The sequence below is a fragment of the Ailuropoda melanoleuca genome, chromosome 4 (genome assembly GCF_002007445.2).
Source record: "Ailuropoda melanoleuca isolate Jingjing chromosome 4, ASM200744v2, whole genome shotgun sequence".
In the NCBI taxonomy this organism is placed as follows: Eukaryota; Metazoa; Chordata; class Mammalia; order Carnivora; family Ursidae; genus Ailuropoda; species Ailuropoda melanoleuca.
Window position 1 is genome coordinate 24,021,996 of NC_048221.1, and position 7,367 is coordinate 24,029,362.

Sequence of the window (7,367 nt, forward strand, 5' to 3'; positions counted from 1 at the left end):
TGCTATCCCATGAAATAAAACTCAAAACTTTTCAACCTGGAGGTCAGTTACCTCCTCAATTTTACCTCAGCCTATTTTTCCAACATTGTCTCTGCTATGGTACTTATCCTGCCCAGCCAAAGGTAAGATGATGGGCCTGGAATTCAAAATGACATAGTCATGAATCCTAGATCTTGTGCACGTTCCTTAATCTGAGTTTCAATGTTCTCTCCTGTAAAATTGGTATGATGGTGTCTACTTCGGGAGATTCTTGAGAGAGTGTTAACAGTGAGGATTACGTTTGACTACAAACAATAAATAGTGGCTTGCAAGTAAGAAGGTTACTTGTTTTAGGCAATAAGAAGTATGGGAAGGGGGCGCCTGGGTGGCTCAGACAGTTAGGTGTCTGACTTTTGATTTTGGCTCAGGTCATGATCTCAGGGTTCTGGGATAGAGCCCCGAGTTGGGCTCCGTGCTGGGCATGGAGTCTGCTTAAGATCCTCTCTCCCTCTCCCTCTGCCCCTCCCCTTCCAAAAAAAAAAAGAAGAAGTTTGGGAGAAGTCAGTTTAGGCTGGTACTATGGCTCAACAACATCATCAAGATCAAGACCCCTCCAAGTTCCAGCTTTGCCATTTTCAATACATGCTCCTATCTCTGTTGTAGTTGGCTGCTGCCCTTCCAGGCATTGCACCTAAGTTCCCAACAGCAAGAAGCAGAAAGGGGCCAAAGCTGTTGGGGTATACGAACCAAGTGTGTCCTCCTCACTAAGCTTTCAGGAAAGCCCCCATTCAACAACATCCACTTATATTATTATAAGACCTGAGTGTCACGGCCACTCTAGGCTGTTAAAGGAGTCTTGGAAAGTGAGATGGGCATACTCACATCTCAATCAAAATTGGGGTTCTTTTAGTTAGAAAGGAGATAATGAATATTGGATAGGCAATCAGTAATATCTATCCCACTATTAAATGATATATTTTATGTAAAGTGCTAAGCACAGTAGTTAACAGCTCAATAAAAGTTGAGCTGTAATTATTGCTATTATTATGATTACTGTTGTTATTATTATTATTCACCTATCTTACCCTCTGGCCAAATGGAATAATTCATTATATCTGGATGTTCTTCTTACATCTACTATATATGTAAGTCTATGCTCTATATGTATCTCTCTGCTTCAAGGTCCAGGAAAATGCCATTTCATCCAAGAAGTCTTTCCGGACACCTACTCCTAATAATAAGTTCTATGGTGGCAGAAACCACATCAGACAAGAACTGCTGTACTCATTATTCCATTGAGCGTAGTCTCTTGGAACATGGTAGGTTCTAATAAACAGTGTCTTGATAATTTAAGTAATTCATGTACATATTCATACCCACATTTACAGTCAGTCTTCTAGAATCAAACATGGTATATTCCTGAAATGTAAAAGTGAAACACTAGCTTTATATGTCATAAAGCTAGCTGTGGGAGTGAGGGGATGGAAACTGTACTCACCAAGAATAAGAAGAAAAAACCATAAAACTCTCTAAAACACCATACTTTTTACATGTTGTAGGAGTTCAGATTATAGTCCATCAAATGTTTCCTCCTCTACTATGGGCAGGGTCTACTTCTACCCATGGATGTTGGTCTTTACCATGTGACATGCTATGTCCAAGAAGGTTGTTTGTGAAAAAGACATTGCTTGTGCAGTTTGACTCAGCTATCAAATCCAGTTATCTGCCACGAGAGGGGTGTGCCTGCAGTAGCTGCCATCCCTTCTGCCTAGGCCCCAGAACACATGCGGAGCAGAGGGGAACCAAACGTGCAGCCGACGGGAGAGCCACCCCAGGAGCCCAGCCTAGACCAGTCAAATCACAGCCAACCTAAAAACTCAAGAGTGTGAGAATTAATACCTGTTGCTGTAAGTCAAGAAGTTTGGATACACAGCAAAAGTTGACTAATGTAACTTTTATCAATTGATGTATTTTAGCATTTCTTACATATTAATTCACTTTGTTCCTTTTCTTCACACAAGAAAGAACAGACTGCAGAATCTCTCTGCCTTTGGTACACCCAATGATGTCTATCTTTGCTGGATCAACTGTTTTAGACATAAGACCTACAATTATCATTAATATCAGTGCTTTTCCATTTTCCATTTGTTTTATTTTTCTAAAATAAGGAAAGTCACAATAAAGTATCAAGGAATAATTGCTGAAACTAAACCACTGGCTGGCAAGTAGGTCTCCTATATAACAGCCACAATGTTAACTTCTTAGCTGATAAAGGGGGTTAAAGGGTGTCCCTAGTAAAACAAAAATGTGGACTATAAAAAGTTAACCTCACCAAAGTCAAAGACTATCTGTTGAGGTGAATTTATGGATTCTAACACCATTCATTTAAACTAATACTTGAGGATATCTGTTTGGGCAAACCATGACCATGAGTTTCACCAAAGGGAAGACACTGGTAAGGCTTAAATCTTGTGGCCTTTCCAACATAATAAAACAAGAAGGCCATACTATTTCAATAGAATAATTTTAAATGCAATTACATTTAATCACTAATGAAAGAGTCTCTTTGTAAGTGAAAGAGAAAATAAAATTCTAATCCCTTAGCAAAAGAAAAAAAAAGCCAACTGAATGATAAGAGCATATACTCAACCAATACCTATTCAGAACTCCAACTGGAAATTTAAGGTATCAGTAAAAATAGAAGAGCATGAATTTTGTCTTGTTTTACCTTCTTTTAAATAATCATCATTATATTTGGAACCAAATCTCCACTGAGCCAAAGCTGACTTACTAGAAATATACAGTACACAAAGTTACTAAATTTGTCTATTGGCGAAGTGATGGCCTTCAGAGTGGCAAGGCACACAGTGCAAAGGCCATTAACATCGCAGTGGATTCTAAACTGAATAAAACCTATATATGCTGGGAGAGTCCATACTTCAGAATGGACACATATACACGGCAAAATCAAAATTTGAATTCAAGGCCAGAACCAAGGTCACAGGCTCTGGGTCAGAGAAACCTGGACTCAAGAGCACACTCTTACCCTAAACCGTGGCAAGATACATAATCCCTTTTAGCTTCCTTATCTATAATTCGGGGGCAATAATAACCCCTACCTCATAGGAGCTCTGAAAGTTTTAAAAAGATAATGTATGTAAAATACTCCACAAAGTGCTAGCATTTACAATAGCAATAATACTAGTACTAGGAGTAATACTACCGTGACAAACCTGGCTCGCCCAGGAAAACCACCCTCATCAGTGCACTCTGGCTCACAATCTGTTCACGAAACACTGAACGCACAGCTTAATATACACATCCAGACACAGCTAAGGTAACAGGATCAACCAGTAATTTTTCCACTGAAATTCAGGGAGAAGGGCACTGAAAAAAATAAGCCTTTCATTTATAGAGACTTGAGGAGGAGCTGGTCCTGCTGCCCACACTCCATCCACCCATGAAAGTCTAGCTGATGAAACCATGCTTCCATCACCGTCCACACACCGCCCTCCCAAACTGTGCAGGGCTTTTATTAAAGCACAGAGGCAGACAGACAAGATGGCTCACCTTAGACGCAAACTCACCTTAAAGACAAACTCTTCTACCCTCCGGAAAGGATCTGGCTTGACCCCACTGCCACATCCAAACTGACAGCCAAACTGTAAGTGAAGAAGGCAAGCCCTCACTTCCAGAAGTTGAGTTACACTGTCAAAAACTAAAGGAAGCCCTTCTATTAGTGGTAATCCTAATAAAGTATGCTTGTCTGCTTCAAAAATATCTTATAAATCCATCAACAGAGCCAAGAGCCAATTACAGCTGTATACTGAGAAAATGTGACTTGACAAGGACAAGAGTGACCGTAGGAGACAAAGTGCCACACCCTTTTTCCAGAGAGCTCAACAGTAAACGGTGTCTCTTATAACGGAGCCTGCAGTTCTAGAGAAATAGGTGGACAATTCTAACCCCCAGAAGACCCCCCCCCATCATTGCATTTTTTACACGGATCCATTTCGTTTTCAATTTTAAGCCAATGGCCTGAGCATCCCCAACTACTACAACTAGTAAGAGGAGAAGGGGGAGAGAAGAAACAAACACAAGTCAAGCATACTTGCTTCTAAGCCCATTTTCAAAGAGTTTTCTTCCTGCTTGTCTGCCTCTCACAGCTGGAGCCCCATACCTGGTGGAAACCAATGGTTAAGTAAAACCACTGATTTAAAAAGCCAACCAGGAAACTAACCATGACAAGTGGGAGCTGCCCTCCTCTCCCGAGCGTTGATTGGCTCTTGAGGTTTTACCGGTCCCCGTTCTGCCCACATAAGTGGCAGGTGTGACTGTCAATCACAGAGGGACCTGACAATTCACCACTCCGGGAGTAAATTGCCTTTCATCCAGGAAAGGCAGGTAGCCGCCTAAAATCGATCCGCTCATAACAGAGAAGACCCTCCCTCTCTGGCAAGGAGAACAGAGACCCTTAAGTACAAAATAAATAAGGCCGGGCCGATCCGAGAGTTTATGAGCGCTGTTTTATTATCCCGCACCAAAGCAGCCCTTAATCTTCACTGTCCTAAGATGATCTTTCAAAGGCTCGGACGAATTTTTTAAAAAATGAAAATAAAAAATTAGGTACAACCTTCTAAGTACCCCTTTTCTTGTAAAATTCGGAGATGGGGAGGGGGAGGAAAGGAATGTCGTCCAGTTTAATTTCACATCGTATTCGTTTTCATACACCACCACCCCCTACTCCTCCCCAATAAAGCCGGCTTCATTTTCTCTGACACGGATTTTTTTTTTCTTAACACGCTCCCCTCGGAGCCCACCGAGGCAGCCAGGCACCCCACCCCCCTGGACTGGGGCTCCACCTTTCAACACTTTGTTCTGCTTGGGGTTCCGCGAGACCCTTGCCCCTGAGAACACCCCAACCCTCGAGGCAAGAGGGGAAAAGCCAGAAGAAAGAGGGGGTAGCTGGGGAGAAGAAAGGCGATGGCAGTAAGGGTGGCTGCCGGAGAGGGACTGCGGGGGGTGGCCCGGGCCGCCGGGGCTAGCGAGCGGCGCCCGCGCGCCAGAGCAAGCCGTGCACTTGTTCCAATCCGGGGGTTTCTACATCAAGGCAAATCCGCCCTTAGGCCGCCCCATCCTTACCCCCGCCCCAGAAAGCCCCGGTGGAGGCGGATGGCTCACCCCTCGGCTCCCCGCGATAACGCATTGCAGCTCCCCACGAGTGAGGGGGACCCGGCACGAGGGATGCCCGGCACGGGCGCCCCGAAGGAGCCGGGCGCCCAGCGGCCCCGGCCCCGGCGTCGACGTCTCACCTTTCCGATGCTCGCCCCGGGGCCGTCCCACATGGATTTTTACAACNGCGGGGGTCTTCGAAGCGCCTCCTCCCGGGCAGCCGCTTTCTCGAAGCACCTGGCCCTCATCTCCTCTCCCCGACGCCCCTTCCCGGGTACCCCCCTCCAGAGGCTGCCAGGCACTCCTGGGACTGGTCAGGTGGCTTCGGCGACAGGGTCAGGGATGGCACTTGGTAGAGGGGATGCAACTGTCTTTTAAGTTAAGCTTTAGAGTGTGGGGGGAGGGGTGTGGAGGTTCCCATACCCTGGCACCCTCCTATTAGTTTAATCTTCTTTAAGAGAGTGAAGGGATTTCATAAGACTTTCACTTTTCTTGTTCCTCAATGGAAAAGAGAGAATGGAAGATGAAAAAGAGAGCAAGGGGGAAAAAATCGTGACCAACATCATAGTTGCCATTCATTGAATGTCTTCTCTGTGCCCTGCAATGTGCGTGCATCGTCCCATTTAAGGTAGAAAGATGGCGTCTGAGTTCATTCACACACACACACCCCTCAGGATAATGTGCAGCAGGAATTGGACACGTTTTTCATTGGAAAAAGCTTCCATCCAACAAGTCTGGAGCCCCAGCCACTACCATTTTATATTAGATAGGGGACTCCAACCCTCACTGGAATCTCCAGATTGGGTCTCTGAGTAGTCAATTTGCAAGACTAGAGCAGTGATTTCCTTCCTGTCCTGATGAGTCTGCTGCCAGCAATTTCAGTGGCCAAATCTAAATGTCTCCTGCTGGGAAGCTCCAACAAATGAAGCTAAATCCAGCCAGGGGACGTATGGATCAGCAGAGGTATGGAATCAGCACAATGACTAGGGATGACTCCTTCCTTCCTCCCACGGTGGGAATTGGAATATTAAATGAAGGAAGTAGACCTTATTCAAATGCCGTTTCTTAAGCCTTTCTTCTACACCTCTGGTGATCATAGTTTTTCAGACTCATGGCCCCTGAGGCCTCTGTGCCCTTACCCTCTTTCTCTCAGTCACCAAGAAATCAGCACTCGTTCTGTTGATCTGGATGCTTCAGGTTAAAACCAAGCTACACCTGTTGTGTTTAGTTCTCTGTGCACCTCCTTGACAGCCTTCACTAAAAAGTCTTGTCAGATGGATAGCTAGATACATAGATAGATGTACCTTGTTGAGCGTGCTTTGAGAAGTCCTAAAATCCCTCTTCTTTTGAAATGTGACCAATGGTTATTGACTACCTCCTATGTGCACCACTTACGTTTTTTCCACTACTCTCACAAAAACTCTGTAAGATATTTACTGTCTTTCAGAAAAGTCAGGTAACATATCCAGCTGAGAATGTATTTAAATCTACGCCTAAAGCTCACTATTCTTGGCCACCCATTCTCTCTTCCTTTGATCCATGGGTTCTAAACAAGAATCACTGGACTTCATGGGGACAAGTTCTTATTTATATGCCCATATATATTTTTCCCCCAGAGAGGTCTATGGTTCTCAACAGATTTCTTTTGCGTTGGGTCCTTGAGAAAGTTAATAATAACTTCAAACAGAGCAACTTTATGTAGTAAAACAAGGACTGAAAATTTTAGAGATCTCAAGTCATCGTTATCCTCTCTGGGACTTAGTTTTCTCATCTGAAAAATTAACAAGCTGACCTAAAGGATCTTAAGGTACACTGCAGTAAGGGAGACAGACAAGAGAACAGGACATTACAATACTGCTTATGAAGGAACAAAGCTCTGGGTATTGTGGCAGCCTATAGGAAGGACCGCCAACCTTTTCCCTGGAGTTCACAAACGGATTCCCAAGGAAAATGTCATCAGATTTGCTTGCTACATCCACCCTTCCTGTCCCACCCTGTGCTCAGCCCAGAACAGCAGCCTACATACTCTGTGAAGCCAACCATAGGAGATTGAGTCTTTGGAGAACACCTACTCCTGGGTGGGCTGTCACAAGCTCTCCCCACAGTATTTGAAACTGGGCCATCAGAATGAGTCAGCCAGTGGGTACTGAGTGGTGAGCTTGTAGCCCAAATCAGAACTAGGGCACCCAAAACCATGGTGCCAAAGTCACTGAGAA

At 44.5% G+C, this 7,367-nt stretch overlaps 1 protein-coding gene across 1 annotated transcript in view; it reads right to left on the reverse strand.

Moving 5' to 3' along the window:
- ERC2 (ELKS/RAB6-interacting/CAST family member 2) overlaps positions 1-5,337 on the reverse strand; it is a 919,611-nt gene extending 914,274 nt beyond the window's left edge. The window contains exon 1 of the mRNA XM_034658488.1: positions 5,292-5,337. The gene's annotated coding sequence lies outside the window, so the exon portion shown is untranslated. The remainder of the gene's footprint in view (positions 1-5,291) is intronic.
- Positions 5,338-7,367: the final 2,030 nt, after the last annotated feature.